The 23,335-nt window shown below is 36.3% G+C and overlaps 1 long non-coding RNA gene across 1 annotated transcript; it reads left to right on the forward strand.

Annotated features, from left to right (window-relative positions):
* The first annotated feature begins 11,890 nt into the window (after positions 1-11,890).
* Positions 11,891-21,866, forward strand: LOC117086403. Its single transcript, XR_004438323.1, has 3 exons — positions 11,891-12,011; positions 18,780-18,837; positions 21,542-21,866. It is a non-coding gene; the product is annotated as an uncharacterized LOC117086403 (long non-coding RNA).
* Positions 21,867-23,335: the final 1,469 nt, after the last annotated feature.

Consider the following 23,335-nt stretch of genomic DNA (forward strand, 5'->3'; position numbering starts at 1 on the left):
GTTTTGTTATACATTATAAATGTTTACAATTCCATGCAGTAAATAGTACTGAGCACAACAATATGAAAAGCATTGTGTTTGGAACTCTTAGAGTCCAGATATGTATAAGACACAGTCCTAAACTTCATGAAATTTAGCAGAACTATTGAGTTTACCAAGTGTACTGGAAATTTTTCTTACAAGCTGGCAACTTTCTACCTCAAGCATCTGGTCTATTGACCTTTTAATTTTTTTCTGAATGCTTTGTCCAGTGTCTCTGAGGCTTATCCAGTTCACTAGTAGAAGAGATCCAAAACTTTCTGGGATTTGGTTGTTTTGGAGGAGGGGTATGGGGAGCATCCTGTGCACTATAGGATGTTTAGCAGCGACCCTGGCCTCTACCCACTAGATGTCAGTAGTACCCCCAGTTGTGACAAATGGAAATGTCCCTACACTTTGCTAAACTTCTCCCCATTGAGGGGGGAAAAATTGCTCCCAGTTGAGAACTTTAAGGGAATTCTACTAGTCAAGTTTTTATCATTTGAAAACCAAAATATAATTAGTAGCATTATTGTGGTTACTGAAGAAATTGAGTTTCTGAAAAGCCTTGACTTTATAATAATCAAAGGTTAAAAATTAATTGAAATGCATAAAAAGCAGTCATAATACAAAATATTGTGAATATAATGAGTTAAATTTTATTGATTTAAATAGAGAATACTGATGTATAGATACTTATCTATCTACTCTGAATGTAAGGCTACAGTGAAATAATGAGAGAAGGGAAACAAAGGAGATGAGCCCTACAATTTAGGCTTTCTGTCTAAAGACATATTCCACATGATGGTACTGGTTGGGGGACCCAAGTAAGCACAGCGGTCCCTTGGAGCTGAGAAAACTTCCTCATGATCAGGAACTGGGATCCTCATTCCTAAGATCAGGAACATGACAAGAATGTCTGCTCTCTCCATTTCTAGTCAACATTTACTGGAGTTACTAGCCAGTGCATTAAGCATGAAAAAGAAATAAAAGCCATAGAGATTGCAAAGAAAGAAATAAAAAATGCTGTTTGCAGACAAAATGATCATGTACATAGAAAAATCCTCAAATATATACAAAATATTACTTGCTAATGAGTGGCTTTAGTAAGGTCCCCAAATGAAAGCTAGCATACAAAAATCAACTGCATTTCTATATATTGGCAACAAACAATTGGAATATGTTATAAAACATTCCAATTACAATAGTATCAACACATGACATTTTAAGAGATAAATATAACAAAATATGTGCAACATCTGCTTCTGAAAACCAACAAACATCACGAAGACAAATTTTTAAAGACCTGAATAAATAGAGAAATATGCCATATTCATGAATTTGAAGAGCCAATGCTGTTGACAGTTCTCCCCAAATTGATCTATGGATTGAAACTAATCCATATCAAATCCCAAAATGTTTTCTGTAAGCGATTGACAAGCTGATTATAAAATTTATATGGAAATGCAAAGGACAAAGCAATTCTGAAGAAGAACCACATTAAACAACATATACCACTCGACTCTAAGATTATAAAGAAGATCAATCAAGAGTGAGCTGTTGATGAAAGAATAAATAAATAAGTAAATATATGGAACATAATGGAGAGTTCAGAAATAGCCCTACATGTCTATGGTTAGTTGATTTTCAAGAATGGTAGAAGGTAATCCAATGGGGAGGACAGTTTTTTAAAAAATAGTACCAGCACAATTGGACACACATAGGAAAAAACCTGCACCTTTACTTCATACCGCATATCAAAATTAATTAGAAATCAATCATGGATATAAATGAAAGAAATACAACTCTAAAAATGTTTTAAGAAAACAGAGAAATAAATGTTTTTGAATTCAAGATGGGTGAGAGAAACAAAAAACAGGAGCCATAAAAAGAAATGATAAATCAGTGTTTATTGAAATAAAAAAAAATTGACTCTTTAACAGACATTGTGAAGAAAAATGAACAGGCAAGCCACAGAATGGAGGATATATTCACATTACATACATTTGACAAAAGATTTGAATCTGAAATGGATAGCTTTTATAACTTATAATTTTATAATTTATTTTATAATTATTTATAATTTTATAATTAAATTTATATTTGTTTAATAATTTTATAATTATTATATTAATATTTAATTACAAATAATTATTTTATTATATTGTATAATTTGATAATTAAGTTTATAATTTTATAAATTTTATAATTATAAGTAAGTTACTTTTATAATTTAATAATATGAACAAACCAATACAAATAGATACTTTACCAGAGAAGATACAAATAGCCTATGAGCACATTAAAAGATGTTTAATATTATTAGTCATCAGGAAAATACAAATTATAACCACAGTGAGGTATCACTACATATCCAATAAGGTGGTTAAAATTTTTAAATCTAACAATATTAATTATTGAAAAGACACAAGTAATTAAAATTCTCATACATTGCTGGAAGAAATGAAAAATGGTATAGTCATTGTAATAGTTTGTCAAATGTTTATATAGTCTATAAAATGTACAAATTGTATTAATAACAAAGAGAACTAATTAGTCCTGTAGTCACATATAATATCAAGTGGAAAGTAGCTATAACGGAAGATGAGCACCTGGTGGTCTCAACATGGTGAAACCCCATCTCTACTAAAAATGCAAAAATTAGCCGGGCGTGGTGGCACATGCCTGTAATCCCAGCTACTCAGAAGACTGAGGCAGGAGAATTGCTTGAGTCCTGGAGGCGGAGGTTGCAGTGAGCCAAGATTGCACCACAGCACTCCAGCCTGGGCGACAGAGCGAGACTCTGTCTTAAAAAAGAAAAAAATGATTTTTGAATTAGCCAAATGTCTTAAAGAAAAATGTGTGGTCTCATTCTTGCACCTCAAGAAATTAAACTGTCATGAGGCTTTACAAATTATAATACGAATAAAAAAATTTTTTAAGTTGTAATAATACTAACGGACCAGGTCAATACATTATGACGAGAAGACATAGATGACACTACTAACCAATGAATACTTGAGAAATGCATCATTTTAGGAGAGACAACTGGTTGCAAAATTTAACCACAAAAAATAGTCATTATTTTGAATTTGAATCTACTTGGGAGAAACAATTAAGTTCTAGTCTCCATCCCATCATCAATTGATTGCTAACCCAGATCCTATGACCTTGGTTTGAAAAAAGTCATTTCTGTTAGTTTTTGTGTCAGTTTTTTTATTTTTTAGCAAGAAAGATTATCACTTCTAGAAATATTATGTCAGCATAGTGTTAGTAAAACTTTAGAAAGATACAAAATTAAGTATAGTAAAAACATTAAAAACAACAAAAGAAATATTGAGACTACTAATCAAACTCATAATGTTATTATTTTAGAACAAATTTAAAGGTATGCAGAATAATGTTTTACAGTCCTTGTATTTGTGTGTATTTTCTCTGCTATTTATGTTTAGTCATACTAAATGTGGAATTACTGTTTATCTTTTTAAAGTAAATTTAGTTAACCCAATTTACCACTGATGTAAATACGTGAGTTTAGTAAGTACACTAATACATGAATTTAATAAGCCAAAAATTAAACAAAGTACAAATACTTTTGATTGTTCCTCTCCATACATCAAAAAACTCTTACACCAAAAAGACATATATAATCAACTACAAATATATAGAGCTAGCCAATACATTCAGCTCAAAGTTAAGCACCTAGCTCCTAGCACAGAGCCTGAGGTTAGTAAGAATTTGACACACATTTGTTAAATGAATATTACAAGTTAAACTATGGCAAAGGAAATGAATTATAGAGTTCTGGGTATATAAGCCATGACGGATCTTACAAGTGTGTATTTTTTTATTATTATTATTATACTTTAAGTTCTAGGGTACATGTACACAACGTGCAGGTTTGTTACATATGTATACATGTGCCATGTTGGTGTGCTGCACCCATTAACTCATCATTTACATTAGGTATATCTCCTAATGCTATCCCTCCCCTGTCCCCCTACCCCACGACAGGCCCCGGTGTGTGATGTTCCCCTTCCTGTGTCCAAGTGTTCTCGTTGTTCAGTTCCCTCTTATGAGTGAGAACACGTGGTGTTTGGTTTTCTGTTCTTGTGATGTGTGTATTTTTTTTTTTTTCTTTTTCAGTAATCTTTACCCTAGCACTGGATAAATATGTATTTTCTAATAGTGACACAGAAGCATGATGGATAGCAAAGAGAAGCTAACCTAGAATGTTCTCTTTTAAAAAAGAATAAAGCACAATTTGACTAACTTATATTTGGTAAATTACAAGCCAAATGTAATAAAAAAATTAGGACAGTAGATTTCTTTGGAAAGAAAAGAATCCTAATGCCAAATCTAGTACTTGGTAAACTAGATTAGAATATACATTTACCATTACATTAAAAAAGCCAGTCACCATGACTGTGTTAAAATATATATTGCAATGAAAAAGTGAACTGGCTACATTTTTTCATATACTTCTAAATTTGTTTCTTATTTTAGAAACCAGGAACAAATATGGATTACAATGTATTTAAAGGTTCCAATTCTTTTTTCCTATATTATGACCTCTAGAGCAGTGTTCTGTTAATTACTAACTCAACTACTTTGAAAAGACTTTGAAAAGAAAATATGTTTCAAATATGTACAAGCATATTGTACATATTGTATGTCAAACTTAGCTTTCAGAGATACAGTTTTGTATCTGGAATAATATAAAATCTTACAGGGAGAAGACATAGTATTTTCATATTTTGTATAATCAACAAACATAAAAACCTTGAAAAATGCTATGTATCAATTAAAATTTAAGAGACTAAATTAAGGTTTTATTTTTCCTAATACTCAACTCACCAACGAAACTTGGTTCTCATAGGTTCAGACCTTTGACACATCAGGAATTGTTAATTCTTATCAGTATCACTGAACTTTGCCTTTTTTGGAGCTGGTGAGTTTTGCTGAAAGGGATCCATAAAATCAATTCAATACCTGTAAGAATGGTGACCATTCCATTTTGGTGAGCTTATTTAGGTCAATGAAAAATTCTCAAGTTTTGTCCTTTGCTTTGGCTCCAGACTTACTCAACATTACCAAAGTTGTTAAAATTAAAATTTCTAGTATCTTTGTGTTTCCTGGCCACTTCTCTTCAGACTTGCTTAAATACACTTCTTTTTCCTCAACAGGTAGCTTTTAGGCACTTTTATATTCAGTAAAATAAATATGTTGATAGATTAGAAGAGGCTTAAGTGAAATATTGTCAAATGCTAAGAAGGCCCATTTCATCATTAAGATCTAGTCTTGTCCATATCTCACAATATCTATCATCCACTTTTCCTCCTTCCCCCATTCTCAGGCACTTGTTACCTGTACTATTTTTTCTGGATATTTTAACCAGCTTCCTGTTGCAGAGGCTTGTAACTACCTATTATTTTACAGTTCTTCCTTAAAAATAGAACCCCAATTTTATCTTGAGTGGCAAGGTACCCAGCTAGTAAAATCATTCCCTAGCCTCTCTTGTAGCTAGGCATATCCACGTGATGAAGTTTTTGCCAATGAACGTAACTCTCATGAACTCCAGTGAAGATGGAAACAAAAGTGTTACAGAAGACTTTCTGGAAGACTTCTTGAAATCTGCTGGGAATTGAGCCCATTTTGCCCTCCTCCATCCTCCTTCCTGCTGTATATAGATTGGTAGTAATGGTCAGTGTGCCAATAGCCATCTTGGAAGCCAGCACTAGTGTGACGAAAGAATTCTAGACACCAGATGGCCATGAATCTATCATACTGGCCAGACCCACTGCTGACTTCTCTGATTTCTTTTACTTGAAATAAAAGTAAACTATGGAGTTATAGTGGCAAATGGATGGCAGGCTCAAACAGAGTCACTGAGGACAGTTTAATGAAGGGACTCTGCAGGGGTGTGAGCAGGGTTAAATCAAATTAACAAGGGACCGTGAAGCATCCTCTTTTAGTTACAGCAAGGAAGCCTGTTTGCCCCTGGGCCAAAAGAGACGAGAGAGAGCAGACCCCAGGTTCCTGATAGGAGTTCCTTATGGCCTTCAAGGTAAGACTCCTGGCAGGGAAGGACTCAGGATAATAACCACTCTGGCCTGGTTCTCTACCTGCTCTCATTTCTCCTGCTGTGTTTCCTATGGCCAAAATCAATAATAAATTACAGGGTAAAAATGACCTGTTTAAATAGTCCATAAAAGTTAGCCATTAGAAGCACAAGGCAGGGTAGAGAAGGATAGAAAGCAAATCTAGAGAAACAAATAGAAAATGTCCAGCACAATTGCCTAATTGCTGTCCTGCTTTCAAGCTATCCGTCCCCCTCCGCACCGCCCCCCAAATATCCACCCACATTTTACTATTATCTTCTTGAGGTAGAAACCAATATTATCATTTTCCTCCTTTGCCAAAAATTCTTCAGGGTATACTACTTGTCTAACAAATCAAGTCCAAACTCTTTAACTGAGTACATAAGGCTATCACCATCTTGTTCCAGTCTGCTTTTCCAAACTGATTTCTCTGCAGTTTCCTACATGTATCATGTGCTGCAACCAGATCATAAGAATCACCATTCCAAACACAGTCTGGGCTTTCCCATTTCCTTTGCCTGTGTTCTTCTTAGCTCAAGGGGCAGGACACTGCTATCACTTTCTTATTTTCTTGCCTTGAAAAACCTCACCTATATTTCAAGGCATAGCTCCAAGTGTCATGTACTCTAAGAAAAATTCTTGACACCCTGAGATTGGTTTTCCCTCCCCTTTTTTTGAATTTAGCACTTTGTTTCTACCCCTCAAATTGATGGCCAAATACAGATTCCCTCCTCTACTTCCTACAACATGCTCCTTCTCAATAAATGGCCCCTTTATCCTGCCGGTCTCCCAAGCTACCACTTTGGAGTCATCCTTGGCTCCTTTTTCTTCCCACTTCCCATATCCAGCAAATCCAAGTTCCTGTATCTTCAACATATATCCTGAATTCAACCCCATTACTACCTATCCCAGCCAATCACCATCCAGTTCTTGCTATGTTATTACAATAGTTGCTTTCTCATCAGTCCTTGCCTACTACTACTCTCTTCGCAACATGACAGCAAGAGCCATTCTTTTAAAATCTAAGTGAGAGCATGTCACACCTCTGCTCAACATCCTCCACTGGCTTCTCATCTCATCCAAAATAAAAGCTAGAGGCCTTTCAATACCCTCCAGGCCCTGCCTAATATAATACGATCCTCCATGTCCCCACTGTCTAACATACCACCTCTCTTACTTGATAATTACTGTCTCACTTACTCCATTCCAGTGATGTTTGTCCCATTGCCGTTGCTACACTCATCACACCTATGTCCTTCTCAAGTCCTTTGCACTTGCTCTGACCTAAACATTTCTTCCCCAGCACCCCCATGGCTTATTCTTTGAATTCTTGAAGTTCTCTGTTCAATTACCACCTTTCCAGTGAGGCTATCCCTAATTACAGAAGCCCATGTCCTCATCTCCAACATTTCCTATTCTCTTCACCCTACTTTATTTTTTCCGTAGCATGTATCAACATCCTACTTACTTTGTATGTACTGGTAGTTTATATATGATCTCTTCCCTCACTATAATGTAAGTTCCATAAACCACAAGCATGTTATTCATTGCCTCAACATTAATGCCTATACACAATAGGCACAGAGTACATGAAAAAACTAATCACATAAGTTTTTATTCTTTTTGTAAAATTATGTAATCTCTATCACTTTATAATAGAAATATAATGTGAGCTATATATATAATTTAAACTTTTCTATTTCCTACATTTTAAAAGTAAAAATAAATAAGAAATTGATTTTCTATTTGATTTAACTCAATATGTCCAAATCGTTATCAACATATAATCAATATAAAATTATTTGTTAAATATTTTACATTCTGTTTCTCATACTAGGTCTTCAAACTTTGGGGTGTGTTTTACACATGGAACGATCTCAATTTGGATTAGTCACACTCCTAGTGCTTAATAGTCACATGCATCAAGTGGCTACTGTATTGGTAAGTGCACAGAATAGCTATAATGGTGAAAAATTGCAAGAGAGGAAAGGAAAAGTTCTAATATTCCAGCAAGCTCTGGGACATGTGGCAAGTGAGGGAATGAAGAGTTTTCAATATGAAAAAAACAGAAGGAAGATGGAAACTATGAGAAATGTCCAGGATCAGTTAAGGCAAGCCGATAGATTGTTTTTTAGAACATCTGAAGTTGTAAGAGGATGTGTTTACATGGAGATAGAAGTTCCAAGGACAGAATGGGAAGAGTGATTCGCAAAGACAAGGATGGGTAATGAATTCAGAAGGAAGTGCAGCAGAGAGCTCTGCTGTTCAGGAAATGGTGGAAGGTAAGAGAGACGAGAAGACTTGTGGGCTACCTGATCCATGGAACTCTGGAAGAGTGTTCCTTTGTGTTTGTTTGTTTGTTTTGTTTTTTTCCTTTCTAATATCAGTAGAGGCCAATTGCTGGGATAGCGGTGGTCCAGTGAGCAATCAGAGGGCTTCCTTCAAAATTTCAAGTTAATTCATGGTTTTCTCAAAGTGGAATAACAGTTTAAGAGAAGTGCATCATTAGAACTACAATTCAATGGGAGGGTGCAGTACTTGTCTAATTTATCTATAATATTAATCCTTTAATATTTTATAGATGGCTTCTTTACTCATAATTTAGCCAAGCGTGTCATCATCTATGGCAGAGGAGAGGCAGAGTAATTTTCTTAGCAATTATTTCAGAAGTCTTGGCAAAAAATAAAGGTTGACACAAAGAAATAAAACATCTGAATTTGAGGGGAAAAGAGAATTTAGTTCCTTTCTCTCCTAGTCACTATGCTACTTGTGGCTTTTGCAGTGATGGTATGGTAGAAGTGAACAGAAGTAGAAAGTAGAAATATTGCTGTTTAGCTTGTATAGTTTTGCCATTTGGCACCCGCTTCCCGCCCCAAAAAAAACCTGATATTTTTTCTCATTGGATAGTTTTGTGAGTTCTTAGGAGACCGTCTGTGTCATCTCACATTTCCAGAAAGTCTTCTTGAGCAGTTCCTTGCAAGACAACCAAAGTGGTCTACACTTGGCCTGTGTGATACATGCATACATCCTTGCTCTACCAGATTGTCTCATTATAGCCTTGTCTTTTTTCCTCAGCCATCATAGGTCCTCTTATTCAGCCTCCCCTTTCATTTCAAAGTCAGAACTCAGAACACTAACACTGACAATTCCTGAAATTATTATTCGAAATTCCAAGTGAAGTGCTCTGTTTCTGTATTGTATTTACAACAATTTACTAAAGATGTTATTTTTTTCTCTCACTTCATTCTTGTAAGAGGTTAGGCTGAGTAAGAAATGGACAATTTTATTATTTTATTGTATAGAAAAAAATGGAAATTGTTGCAATTGCTGCTGTTGTGAATAAAGCTAGCTCATATTCTTAACAGCCCACCTTAGATTGATTGATTGATTGATTGATTGATTGATAGATTTTTTTGAGACAGAGTCTTGCTCTGTTGCCCCAGCTGGAGTGCAGTGGCATGATCTCAGCTCACTGCATCCTCCGTCTCCCAGGTTCAAGCAGTTCTCCTGCCTCAGCCTCCCAAGTAGCTGGGATTACAGGCACCCACCACCACACCTGGCTAATTTGTGTATTTTTAGTAGAGATGGGGTTTCACCATGTTGGCCAGGTTGCTTTTGAACTCCTGACCCCAAGTGAACTGCCCACCTTGGCTTCCCAAAGTGCTAGGATTATAGGTGTGAGCCACCATGCCCGGCCACCAATCCTAGATTTTTGAGGCAGTCTTTTAATCTGGGTACATGTTGTTCTCTCTGTCATCTATATTACACTGCTTTTCACAGCAGCTACTAGTAGTGGAAATACATAATTGTGTCTGGGAGTCATAGCAAATCAGATGAGCTGGACCAAGTTGGACCTAGTCCTGAGGGATCTAGCCATGCTAAGGAGTGTGGATTTTGTTGTGAAGGCTTATGCCTTAAGGGAAAAAAAGAAGAAAAGAAAGGGAAGGAAGGGGAAGGGAGGAGAAGAAGAGGGAGGGGAAGAAGAGGGAGGGGAAGGAGAGGGAGGGGAAGGAGAGGGAAGGGAAAGAGAGGGAGGGGAAGGAAAGGGAGGGGAAGGAAAGGGAGGGGAAGAAAAGGGAGGGAAAGGAAAGGGAGGGGAAGGAAAAGAAGAGGAAGAGAGGGGAGGGGAGGGGAGGGGAGGGGAGGGACTCTTGTTTGCCTGATTGCTCATTCTAATAACTATTTAATTTATCTTCCACTTTTTGCTGCCAAACTTCTCAAATGAGTCCTCTTTACTGATACTTATGTAATAGGATGTCATAGGACTTTTACTGTTTTATCAGTTTCTGAGTGAGGCTCTAAACTTGAGAACAAAATGTTTTGTTATCCATAAATTATAAAAAGATATATCATGCTCTCCATAACTGAAGAGTGACTCAAAAGAGGCAGCCTAAAAATTAATCAGGTGATTTGTTCCGGCCTACCTTGATGAGGGGAGACTTAAAGGTTCAAAAAGATGAAAAAGGACTTTTTCACAGGAAGAATCATAAAGGCTGAATATGCAAACAAATAATGGCTGGACTATATATGTATATATGTCAAAAGAACTCTAACCCACAGCTGCAACAATCAGCCAGAGAAGCCAAACCACAACCTCTGTAGCAATTGGTCAGAACAGTCAAGACTTGATCAGTGACTGCCAGCTTCTCTATTTGTTGATGTTGAGACAGGGTCTCACTCTGTTGCCCAGGCTGTGAGGGTAGTGGCATGATATTGGCCCACTGCAGCCTCAATCTCCCAGGCTCAAGTGGTCCTCCCACCCCAGACTCCTAAGTACCTGGAGACTAATGTTTAGCCCCGTGAAGCCTGGTTAATTTTTATTTTTTTATTTTTCAGTAGAGATGGGGTTTTGCCATGTTGCCCAGACTGGTCCAGAACTGCACTGAAGTGATCTGCCCACCTAGGCCTGCCACAGTGCTGGGATTACAGGTGTGAACTATGGCGCCCAGCCATGTCTCTATTTCTTGCCCCCTTTTTCAACTCAGGATCAGCCAGAGAAAGCCAAGTATACTCCTCAAACCAATCACATAAAATGCTGCACTTCTAGTTTGCCTTCCTCTAGTTTCCTTGGGCCAACAGTTTCAATCAGAGCATACCTGAAAGGTTTCCCACTCTCCTGCCTGTCTGCCTTGAGTCTCTGCCAAATGTAACTGATGGTGGCTGACACATCTGCTATAGCAAAGCTCTAAGTAAATAACCTCACTTCTCATTTGGGTGTCCTTCATTTATTTCCACATAATGGATAGAATGTTATGACATTCTATAATGATATATAATGATAGAGTGTTATGACATTTCTCCTCTCCTCTGCTTGGGGAACAGAACAGGGTGCTCCCCCATAAGCTACAGCCAAAGGCCATGGAGGCTGACACCTTACTCAATTCCGACAAATGTCTAAAGGAGAGGCTCACTTTGACTTCTGTGTGGAGGATAAATTATTAAGAAGACATGAGTTCTCAGCAGCATATGATATAACTATTTTAAGGCTTATTCTACTAGATGACCAACTTAGAGGCTATTGCCATTATCAGAACAAAAAAATGATAGATGAGCAGTATTAATGGCAGTATATTTTAGAGATAGAGTCTGTGGGATCTACTGATTAACTGGAGGGAGTTGTATGGCAAAGATTTTTAAATTAAGGAGCCTCTTAAGATGGGAGCCTCAGCAGCTGGATGGATAAGGTCATAATTGAAATTGGGAAAACTTGTGGGGAAGTGAATTTGGAGCACAGACAGAAAAGTCAAGAGTCCTATTTTGTCCAGTCAGGTTTGAGGTGCCTATTAGACTTCAAAGGGATACACCAAGAAGGTAGTCGGGTAAACATGATAAGACACGTCAGCTGTGTTACTCGGCACTCTGGGTTTCATTCCTATTCCTGCTGCTTAAAAGGTGGGTACCTTTGGTTGATTTTGTTAACCTCCTGAGCTTCTATTCCCTTATCTTTTATTTATTCATTTATTTAAACTTTTTTATTTTCATAGTTTAAAATATGGTGGTATTTGGGTACATGAGTAAGTTCTTTAGTGGCGATTCGTGAGATTTTGAGCATCACCCAAGCAGCATACACTGAACCCAATTTGTAGTCTTTTATCCCTCACCCGCTTCCCACCCTTTCCCCCACAGTCCCTAAAGTCCATTGTGTCATTCTTATGCCTTTGAATCCTCATAGCTTAGCTCCCACTTATGAGTGAGAACATATGATGTTTGGCTTTCCATTCCTGAGTTACTACACTTAGAATAATAGTCTCCAATCCCATCCAAGTTGCTGCTGATGCTATTAATTCATTCCTTTTTATGGCTGAGTAATATTCCATTGTATATATACACCACATACACCACAGCTTCTTTATCCACTTGTTGATTTATGGGCATTTAGGTTGGTTCTACACTTTTGTAATTGCGAATTGTGCTGCTAAAAACATGCAGTGCAAGTATCTTTTTCATATAATGACTTCTTTTCCTCTGGGTAGGTACCCAATAGTGGGATTGCTGGGTCAAATGGTAGTTCTACTTTTGGATCTTTAAGGAATCTCCACATTGTTTTCCATAGTGTAGAAGTATTCCCTTTTCAGATGAGTTCGTGTCCTTTGTAGGGACATGGATGCAGCTGGAAACCATCATTCTCAGCAAACTATCACAAGAACAGAAAACCAAACACCACATGTTCTCACTCATAGGTGGGAATTGAACAATGAGATCACTTGGACACGGGGAAGGGGAACATCACACACTGGGGCTACTGTGGGGAGGGGGGAGGGGGGAGGGGGGAGGGATGGCATTGGGAGTTATACCTGATGTAAATGACAAGTTGATGGGTGCTGACGAGTCGATGGGTGCAACACACCAATGTGGCACATGTATACATATGTAACAAACCTGCACGTTGTGCACATGTACCCTAGAACTTAAAGTATAATAATAACAAAAAAAAAGAAGTATTCCTTTTTCATCACATCCACGCCAACATCTATTATTTTTTGAGTTTTTTTAATGTGGCCATTTTTGTAGGAGTAAGGTGGTATCGCATTGGGGTTTTGATTTGCATTTCCCTGATCATTAGCAATGTTGAGCATTTTTTCATATGTTTGCTGGCCATTTATATATCTTCTTTGGAGAATTGTCTGTTCATGTCCTTAGCCCACTTTTTGATGGGATTTTTTTTTTTCTTGTTGATTTAGTTGAGTTTGTTGTCAATTCTGGATATTAGTCCTTTGTCAGATGGATAGGTTGTAAAGATTTTCTCCCACTCTGTGAGGTGTCTGTTTACTCTGCTGGCTGGTCCTTTTGCCAGGCAAAAGTTCTTTAGTTTAATTAAAGTCCCTGATAATTATCTTTGTTTTTATTGCATTTGCTTTTGGGTTCTTGGTCATGAAATCCTTGCCTGAGCCAGGGTCTAGGAGGGTTTTTCTGAGGATATCTTCTAGAATTTTTATAGTTTCAGGCCTTAGATTTAAGTCCTTGATCCATCTTGAGTTAATTTTTATATAAGGTGAGAAATGGGGATCCAGTTTCATTCTCCTACATGTGGCTAGCCAATTATTCCAGCACCATTTGTAGAATAGGGTCCTTTCCCCACTTTATGTTTTTGTTTGTTTTGTCAAGGATCAGTTAGCTGTGAGTATTTGGGTTTATTTATGGGTTCTCTATTCTGTTCCATTGACCTATGTGTGTATTTTTATACCAGTGCCATGCTGTTTGGGTGACTATGGCCTTATAGTATAGGTTGAAGTCAGATAATGTGATGGCTTCAGATTTGTTCTTTTTGCTTAGTCTTGCATTGGCTATGGGGGCTCTTTTTTGGTTCTGTGTGGATTTTAGGATTGTTTTTTCTAGTTCTATGAAGAATGATGGTGGTATTTTGATAGGAATTGCATTGAATTTGTAGATTGCTTTTGGTAGTATGGTCATTTTCACAATATTGATTCTACCCTTCTACGAGCATGGGATATGTTTCCATTTGTTTGTGTCATCTGTGATTTCTTTCAGCAGTGTTTTGTAATTTTCCTTGTTGAGGTCTTTCACCTCCTTGGTTAGGTATGTTCCTAAGTTTTTTTTTTTTTTTTTTTTTTTTGCAGTTATTGTAAAAGCAGTTGAGTTCTTGATTTGATTCTCAGCTTAGTCACTGCTGGCGTATAGCAGAGCTATGGATTTGTGTACATTAATTTTGTATCCTGAAACTTTGCTGCATTCATTTATCAGTTCTAGTAGCTTTTTGGAATCTTTAGAGTTTTCAGCAAACAGCAACAATTTGACTTCCTCTTTACCTATTTGGATGCCCTTTATTTGTTTTTCTTGTCTGATTGCTCTGGTTAGGACTTCCAGTACTGTGTTGAAGAGATGTGGTGAAAGTGGGCATCCTTGTCTTGTTCCTGTTCTCAGAGGGAATGTTTTCAACTTTTCCCCTTTAAATATTATGTTGGCTGTGGGTTTGTCATAGATGGCTTTTATTACATTAAGGTATGTCCCTTCTATGTCAATTTTGTTGAGGGTTTTAATCATAAAGTGATGCTGGAGTTTGTCAAATGCTTTTTCTGCATCTATTGAGATGATCATGTGATTTTTGCTTTTAATTCTGTTTGTGGTGTATCACATTTATTGACTTGCATATGTTAAGCAATCCCTGCATCCCTGGTATGAAACCCACTTGATCATGGTGGATTACCTTTTTGATATGTTGTTGGATTTGGTTAGCTAGTATTTTGTTAAGGATTTTTGCATCTATGTTTATCAGGGATATTGGTCTGTAGTTTTCTTTTTTTGGTTATGTCCTTTCCTGATTTTGGTATTATGGTGATACTGCCTTCATAGAATGATTTAGGGAGGATTCCCTCTTTCTCTATCTTGTGGAATAGTGTCAACAGGATTGGTACCAATTCTTCTTTGAATGTCTGGTAGAATTCAGCTGTGAATCTGTCTGCTCCCGAATTTTTTTTTGTTGGTAATTTTTTTATCACCATTTCAATCTTGCTGCTTGTATATTGGTCTGTTCAGGGTATCTGATTCTTCCTGATTTAAGCTAGGAGGGTTGTATCTTCCCAGCAATTTATCCACCTCCTCTAGGTTTTCTAGTTTATGTGTGTAAAGATATCCATAGTAGCCTTGAATGATCTTTTGTATTTCTGTGGTGTTGGTTGTAATATCTCCTGTTTCATTTCTAATTGAGCTTATCTAGATTTTCTCTTTTCTTTTCTTGGTTATTCTTGCTAATGATGTATCTTTTTTTTTTTTTTATCTTTTCAAAGAATCAGCTTTTTGTTTCATCTATCTTTTGTATTTTTTTGTGTGTCAATTTCATTTACTTCTACCTCGATTTTTCTTATTTCCTTTCTTCTCCTGGGTTTGGGTTTGTTCTTGTTTCTCTAGTTTATTGAAGTATGACCTTAGATTGTGTATTTGTACTCTTTCAGACTTTTTGATGTAGGCATTTAAGGCTATGAAATTTCCTCTTAGCATAATCTTTGCTGTATCCCAGAAGTTTTGATAGGTTATGTCAGTATTATTGTTCACTTCAAAGAATTTTTTAATTTCCATCTTGATTTCATTTTTTACCCAATGATCATTCAGGAGCAGGTTATTTAATTTCCATGTCTTTGCATGGTTTTGAGGGTTCCTTTTGGAGTTGATTTCCAGTTTTAGTCCACTGTTGTCTGAGAGAGTACTTGGTATAATTTCAATTTTCTTAAATTTACTGAGACTTGTTTTGTGGCCTATCATATGGTCTGTCTTGGAGAAAGTTCCATGCACTCAAGAACAGAATGTATATTCTGTGTTTGTTGGGTAGAATGTTCTGTTAAATGTCTGTGAAGTCCATTTATTCCAGGGCATAGTTTAAATCCATTGTTTCTTTGTTGACTTTCTTTCTCAATGACCTGTCTAGTGCTGTCAGTGGAGTATTATAATCCCCCACTATTATTATGTTATTGTCTTAGGTCCAATAGTAATTGTTATAAGTAATTACTTATAAGGGAATTACTTATAAGTAATTCTTATAAGGAATTATAGTGAATTACTTATAAGTAATTCTTAGGTCCATTACTTAGGTACAGTAGTAATTGTTTTATAAACTTGGGAGCTCCAGTGTTAGGTGCATATATATTTAGGATTCTAACATTTTTCTGTTGGACAAGTCTTTTATCATTGTATAATGTCCCTCTTTGTCTTTTTTAATTGGTGTTGCTTTAAAGTTTGTTTTGTCTGATATAAGAATAGCTATTTTTGCTCACTTTTGGTGTCCATTTGCATGGAATGTCGTTTTTCCACATTTTAAGTTTATATGAGTCCTCTGTATTAGGTGAGTCTCTTGAAGGCAGCAGATACTTGGGTTGGCAAACTCTTACCCATTCTGCAATTCTGTATCTTTTAAGTGGAGCATTTAGGCCATTTACATTCAACATTAGCATTGAGATGTGAGGTACCATTCCATTCATCATGCTATTTGTTGCCTGTGTAACTTTTTTTTAAGTGTATTTTTGTTTTATAGGTCCTGTGAGATTTATGCTTTTGATGTGTTTCCATGACTTGTTTCAAGATTTAGAGCTCCTTTTAGCAGTTCTTGTAGTGGTGGCTTGGTAGTGGTGAATTCTCTCAGTATTTTTTTGTCTGAAGAAGATTGTATCTTTCCTTCATTTATGAAGCTTAGTTTGACTGGATACAGAATTCTTGGCTGATAAGTGTTTTGTTTAAGGAGGCTGAAGATAGGGCCCCAATCTCTTCTAGTTTGGTGGGTTTCTGCTGAGAAATCTGTTGTTAATCTGATAGGTTTTCCTTTATAGGTTGCCTGATGCTTTTGCCTTGCAGCTCTTAAGATTCTTTTCTTCATTTTGACTTTAGATAACCTGATGACAATGTGCCTAGGTGATGATCTTTTTGCAGTGAATTTCCCAGGTGTTCTTTGAGCTTCTTGTATTTCAATGTCTAGTCTCTAACAAGGTTGGGGAAGTTTTCCTCGATTATTCCCACAAATATATTTTCCAAACTTGTAGATTTCTCTTCCTTCTCAGAAACTCTGATTATTCTTAGGTTTGGTCATTTAACATTATCCCAAACTTCTTGGAGGCTTTGTTCATTTTTTTCTTACTCTTTTTTCTTGGTCTTTGTTGGATTGGGTTAATTGGAAAACCTTGTCTTCAAACTCTGAAGTTTTTTCTTCTGCTTTATTCTCTTGTCTTTTAAAATTGGCATAATTATAATGAAGAAAGCAATATTTAGAGTCTCAAATTTCCCAACTCGAATTCAAAACAATTTCACTCCACTGTTATCTTCTTATTCCGCAGGTATCCATTTGCTGCCTTTTATTTTCATTTTTATTTTCTTTCAATTTTTTTAGAGGCAGGGTCTTACTCTGTCACCCAGGCTGGAATGAAGTGGTGAGGTCATAGCCCACTGCATCCTTGAATGACTGGGCTTAAGCAATCCTCCTGCCTCACCCTCCTGAGTAGCTGGGACTACAGGTACACACCACCATGTCCAGCTAGTGTGTGTGTGTGTGTGTGTGTGAGAGAGAGAGAGAGAGAGGAGAGAGAGAGAGTCTTGCTTTGTCGCTCAGGCTGGAGTGTAGTGGCACAATCTTGGCTCACTGCAACCTCTACTTCTTAGGTTCAAGCAATTCTTGTGTCTCAGCCTCCTGACTAGCTGGGATTACAGGTGAGCACCACCACACCTGGCTAATTTTTATATTTTTAGTAGAGATGAGGTTTCACCATGTTGGCCAGGCTGATCTTGAACTCCTGACCTCAAGTGATCCACCCGCCTCGGCCACCCAAAGTGCTGGGATTACAGGCATGAGCCACCATGCCTGGGCACCCAGCTAATTTTTTAAAAACTCGTTTGGTAGATACAGGGTCTTGCTATGTTGCCCAGGCTGGTTGCAAACTCCTGGCTTCAAGCGATCATCACACCTCAGCCTCTCAAAGTACTGGGATTACAACATGAGCCACCTAACCTATTTGAGAATATGTCTATTATCCTCTCTTATCCCTCATTGTCCAGATACTCTAGAGATTTATTTAATCTGCATCTCATAAACTCATGTTGCTTCTTCTTATTAGCTCATGATGTCATAATTTGAAGACTTGTTCTGCCAATTTGACATATACTGATGGCGAGGCCTCATGGGGTCAATGTTGGGTACCCAGCTTACCACTTTTTAGCTTATATCTAAGCTCAGATTTTTTTTCCTTAAAAATACTGCTGTGTCAGAATAGCGGGGTCCATGGAAGTTTACAGCATCAACCACACTCTGTGGCCATGTTATGTACAGGGTCACCTCATTGTGATTTGGATATTTGCCACTCAGGGTGATTCCCTCTGCTAATCCTGTAACTGGGTCTCCTAATTGTTGCACTCTGTACAACAGGGGTCCCCAACCCCCAGGCAATGGTACTGGCCCCATCCCTTGCTACTGTTCTGTAGCCTAATTAGAACCAGGCCACACAGCAGGAGGTGAGTGGTGGGTGAGTAACTTCATCTGTATTTGCAACCACTCCTCATTGCTCACATTAGGGCCTGAGCTCCACCACCTGTAAGATCAGTGGTGGCATCAGCCTCTCATAGGAGCATAGACCCTATTATGAACTGTGCATGCAGAGGATCTAGGTTGCATGTTCTTTATGATAATCTAATGCCTGATGATCTGTCACTATCTCCCACCATACCTAGATGGGACCATCTAGTTGCAAGAAAACAAGCTCAGGGATCCCACCAATTCCACAAGATGGTGAGCTGTATAATTACTTTATTATATATTACAATGTAATAATAATAGAAATAAAGTGCACTATAAATATAATGCACTTGAATAATCTCAAAACCATCTCTCTGTCCTGGTGCATGGAAAAACTGTCTTTGGTGAAACCAGTCCTTGGTACCAAAAAGGTTGGGGACTGTAAAATGTTTGAGGACAGTTGCTGTACAATATTATCTTTCTCGGCTCTCCATGAAAAGTCCCAAATGCCAATTTCCCAAACTATATTCACCCTAACTTATATAACTAAGAGACAATTATAATTAGGTATTTTATCACAGAGTAAAAATCTACCTAAAAGTGAAATGTAATATCTACCATTACATACAGGGAGACCAGCTTAATTTCTAAGCACAGAATCCTATTTCATCTCTGACTCAACTATCACTTTATTTCAATGTATTAATACCTATCTTCTGTTTCTTTATTATTTGTTTGGCTTCTCATCAGAATTCAAGTTACTTAAAGGCATATTCACTATTATTTATCTTTAAATCCTTAGCCCTAAATACTTAGTAAATAAATGATAAAATATGACAAAGAGAAGGGAGATTTTTTTTTCATAGCCAGATAGTTTTGGTTGTCTGCTATAACTATCATTAGATAGAACATTTTACTTTATTAAAGCAAAATGGATCACCATTAATAATCATAGAAAACCTCAGAAGCTGATTGGCGATGATCTTTTATACATTTTGAGAATCATCGGTAAGCATTTTTGTACCTACAAAGCAAAATGTGCTGTACCAAGTGCTGATGTTATAAGCTCCCTAGAATGTCACAGTCTCCTGCCATTCCCATCTCAAAATCATCATCATACTGCAATATTCCATTTTTATTGCTTTTATGCCTTCATTTAGAGGTCATAAAAATTATATTTATAATGTAATAAAAACATAATGTAAAAATTATGTATTTAAATATGTAAAATTAGATATACTTCTGGTAACAAAAGTGTTACATGCCCATTGTAAAATATTTAAACAACGTAGAATGTTTACATAAAAAATGTTACTTTTTCATAATCCCATCCCCAAGAGATAATTACAAATTTTCCTATGATGTACACTCTTCTGGATTTTTAAAATACACATTCAAACACCTAGATCATGTATTTTACAAAAATGTGATCAGGTTGTATATAGTTTGGGAATTTTTATCACTTCAGTAGTTATCTTTGTCAGCATGTATAGATATAACATTACTATTTTAAGAATTGCATAATTTCTATAGATATGTATGTTTTTTAATTGGCTCGCAATTGATGAACAATTAAGTGGTTTCTAATTTTTACTATGAAAACAGAGTTGCAATGAATACCTACACAGATAAATCTTTCTGCATTTGTGCAACTTTTTCTCAGGAAAACTTCTTAGAAGTAGAATTTTTGACTTGAAAATCATCAATATTTTAATTTTGAATGTAATTTTATTTTAAATAGATATTTCCAAACTGCTTTGCATAAAGTTATACTAACTTGCATTGTAGAATGTAATGTTTACACTAGAATGGAATGTTTTCATCACTAGGATCATCGTTTTAATATTTTCTAAGAAAAATATCTCACTGCTTGAATTTATATTTCTTTCATTGGTAGTCAGATGTAGCATCTTTTCATATATTTGTTAGTTATTTGTATTTTTCTGTGGATTATGTTTTATTACTCTTGCCATTTTTTATTTCCTGTAGTTATTACAATAAAGTAATTTTATATTGTAATATTTCTTATAATTTACAGCAATTAACCCATAAATCACGTGTATTATAAATATTAATTCCTAGTTCATTGTTTCTATATCCACCGTTCTTTATAGTTTTATGTACTCTATTTTAATTTCGAGGTAGTTGAATTTATCTTTTTTTATAGTTTCTGGTTTTTATATCAAGGCTATGTAGAATTTTACCAACTTATGAATTATTTATCCATATTTACCCCTACTGCTTTTACTGTTCCTTAGTTATGATTTTATATTCGAGATAAAAATAATCATCCTTACACACTTATTTTCTATTACATCATTACACATTTCTTTTTTTCTTTTCTTTTTTTTTGGAGTGGGGCAGGACGGAGTTTGGCTCTTGTTGCCCAGGCTGGAGTGCAATGGCGCGATCTGGGCTCATCGCAACCTCCGCCTCCCGGGTTTAAGCGATTCTCCTGCCTCAGCCTCCCAAGTAGCTGGGATTACAGGCGTGAACGCCACCATGCCCGGCTAATGTTTGTATTATTAGTAGAGACGGGGTTTCTCCATATTGGTCAGGCTGGTCTCAAACTCCCGACCTCAGGAGATACGCCGGCCTCGGCTTCCCAAAGTGCTGGGATTACAGGCGTGAGCCACCACGCCCGGAACATCATTATACATTTCTAAGTAACATAGTCGCATATTCTATAATTTGTGATTATAACTTTCAGAACAGAGACAAACAGTTGTCACTCAAAATCCACAGAGGATTCCTTCCAGAAACAGTGTAGATGCCAAAATCCATGCATGCTCAAGTCCCTGTAGTATTTGCAAATAATCTGAACGTATCCGTCTGTATACATTAAATCATCTCCAGATTACTTATAATACCTAGTACAATGTAAATATTATGTAAATAGTTATTATTCTAAATTGGTTTTGAAAATCTTTAACTTTTTGTTGTATTTTTTTTTCCAATACTTTTTATTCATGGTTAGTTGAATTCGTGGACATGGAATACACAGATACAAAGGGCTGACTGTATTAAAAAACGACATCTCACAACTCAAGACAATACTTTCAGGAGAAAAATGCTGCAAATTTTTAAAATAGATGAATTAAATATTAATAAATATTTGGTAATATGTATAAAGACAAAAGCATTTTGTTCCTTACAAACGCTGGGCTTTTTGATATTACGCTGAGTGTTTTATGAGCCGATTATCGGTGGAGATGCAGGTCAGTTGAACAGATCTTAATTAAGAGTCTTCATTTTGCCCAGTGTTGGGAATACAGCAGTATCAAGGCTTTGGGAAAAAAATCTGCTGGAAGCTGCTAAAGAAAGAATTGTACTTATTTCTTCCAAAACAGCCTCTCTTGTCTCTCTCCCTGGTCATGCACAGGAAAAACATAAAACTGTGATAATTTGGTAATCACCCATCACCACAAGGGGGAGCCAACAGTAGATCCATACTGAGCTGACCCCCATGGATTGAAGAATTTAGAAGTGGTAAGAAATTTGCTAGTGGATGATGTTTTTTAGCTGTTGAATCAAACCTATCCTGATCTACCTTTAAACGTGCCAGTTATTCAAATCAATAAATTCCTATAATTGTTTAAGCTAGTTTCTGTTACATCCAGAGGCATTCTACTCAATACAGTGGTTCTCTTATATAACTGCATTAATGCTGTATACTTCTACATGTTGACAGTTTTTCTTTTTACACTATTGTGATTATAATTTAACTTGCCTGTGTTCTCTTCAGAGTTTCAGCCAGAATTGTATCTATCTTGCAGACAATCCATACACCCAATGCAATGCCCAATGGAATCTAGATACCTTAGCTATTTGCCAAAAGTGTGAGAAGAAACTATGCCATCAAGAAGCCTTATGTTATTTGATTTCTTTTTTGTAATGTTACTCTATGATAGAATTGTTACGGTTTTCTTTTTTTTTTTTTAGATTTAGGAGGTACATGTGCAGGTTTATTACATGGGTATATTGCACAATGCTTTGAGGTTTGGGCTTTCATGATCCCATCACACAAGTATGGAACATAGCATCCAAGGTTTTTTAACCCTTACCTCACCCCCTCCTGACTTTTGTAGTCCCAAGTATCTATTGTTTTCATATTTGTGTCCACATATACCCAATGTTTAGCTCTCACTTATAAGTGAGTACATGCAGTATTTAATTTTGTTTCTGAATAAATTTGCTTAGAATAATGGCCTCAAGCTGCATTCATGTTGCTGCAAAGGACATGATTTTGTTCTTTTTTATGGCTGTGTATTTGATTTCTTAACTTCTGTTTATTATGCACTATTTTCCTTAATTCATTTATTTTCTTTTTAAACTATAAATACAGAAAAGCACATAGAGGCATGCATGAAACACCAACAATGAATAAATGTTTACACTACATATCAAGTTGAATGCTCAAATCCTAGTTCCCTCTCTTTGAATCCAAAACCAAATATTATCATTACCTGCCATGTAGGCTGGCTAGATTTTTAAAATAATATTGTTTTGTCTGGTTTCCAAAATATGTGCAAAAGGAATTATACTCTACTTAATACTTGGAAACCTATTTTATACACTCAACCTATGTATTCCTGACATTTATCAATGTAAATTCATATGGCTCTTGCTTATTCATTTTAAATGCTGTGTTGTTTTGCATCATAGGAAGATACCACATCTTATGCTTTTGGTCACCTGTTAGTGGAGATGTGTTTGGTTCTAGTTTTCACTATTACAAACAATGTGTCAAATGGACATCTTTATGTCTCTG

This window comes from Trachypithecus francoisi, unplaced genomic scaffold (genome assembly GCF_009764315.1).
Source record: "Trachypithecus francoisi isolate TF-2019V2 unplaced genomic scaffold, Tfra_2.0 Lachesis_group1, whole genome shotgun sequence".
Classification (NCBI taxonomy): Eukaryota; Metazoa; Chordata; class Mammalia; order Primates; family Cercopithecidae; genus Trachypithecus; species Trachypithecus francoisi.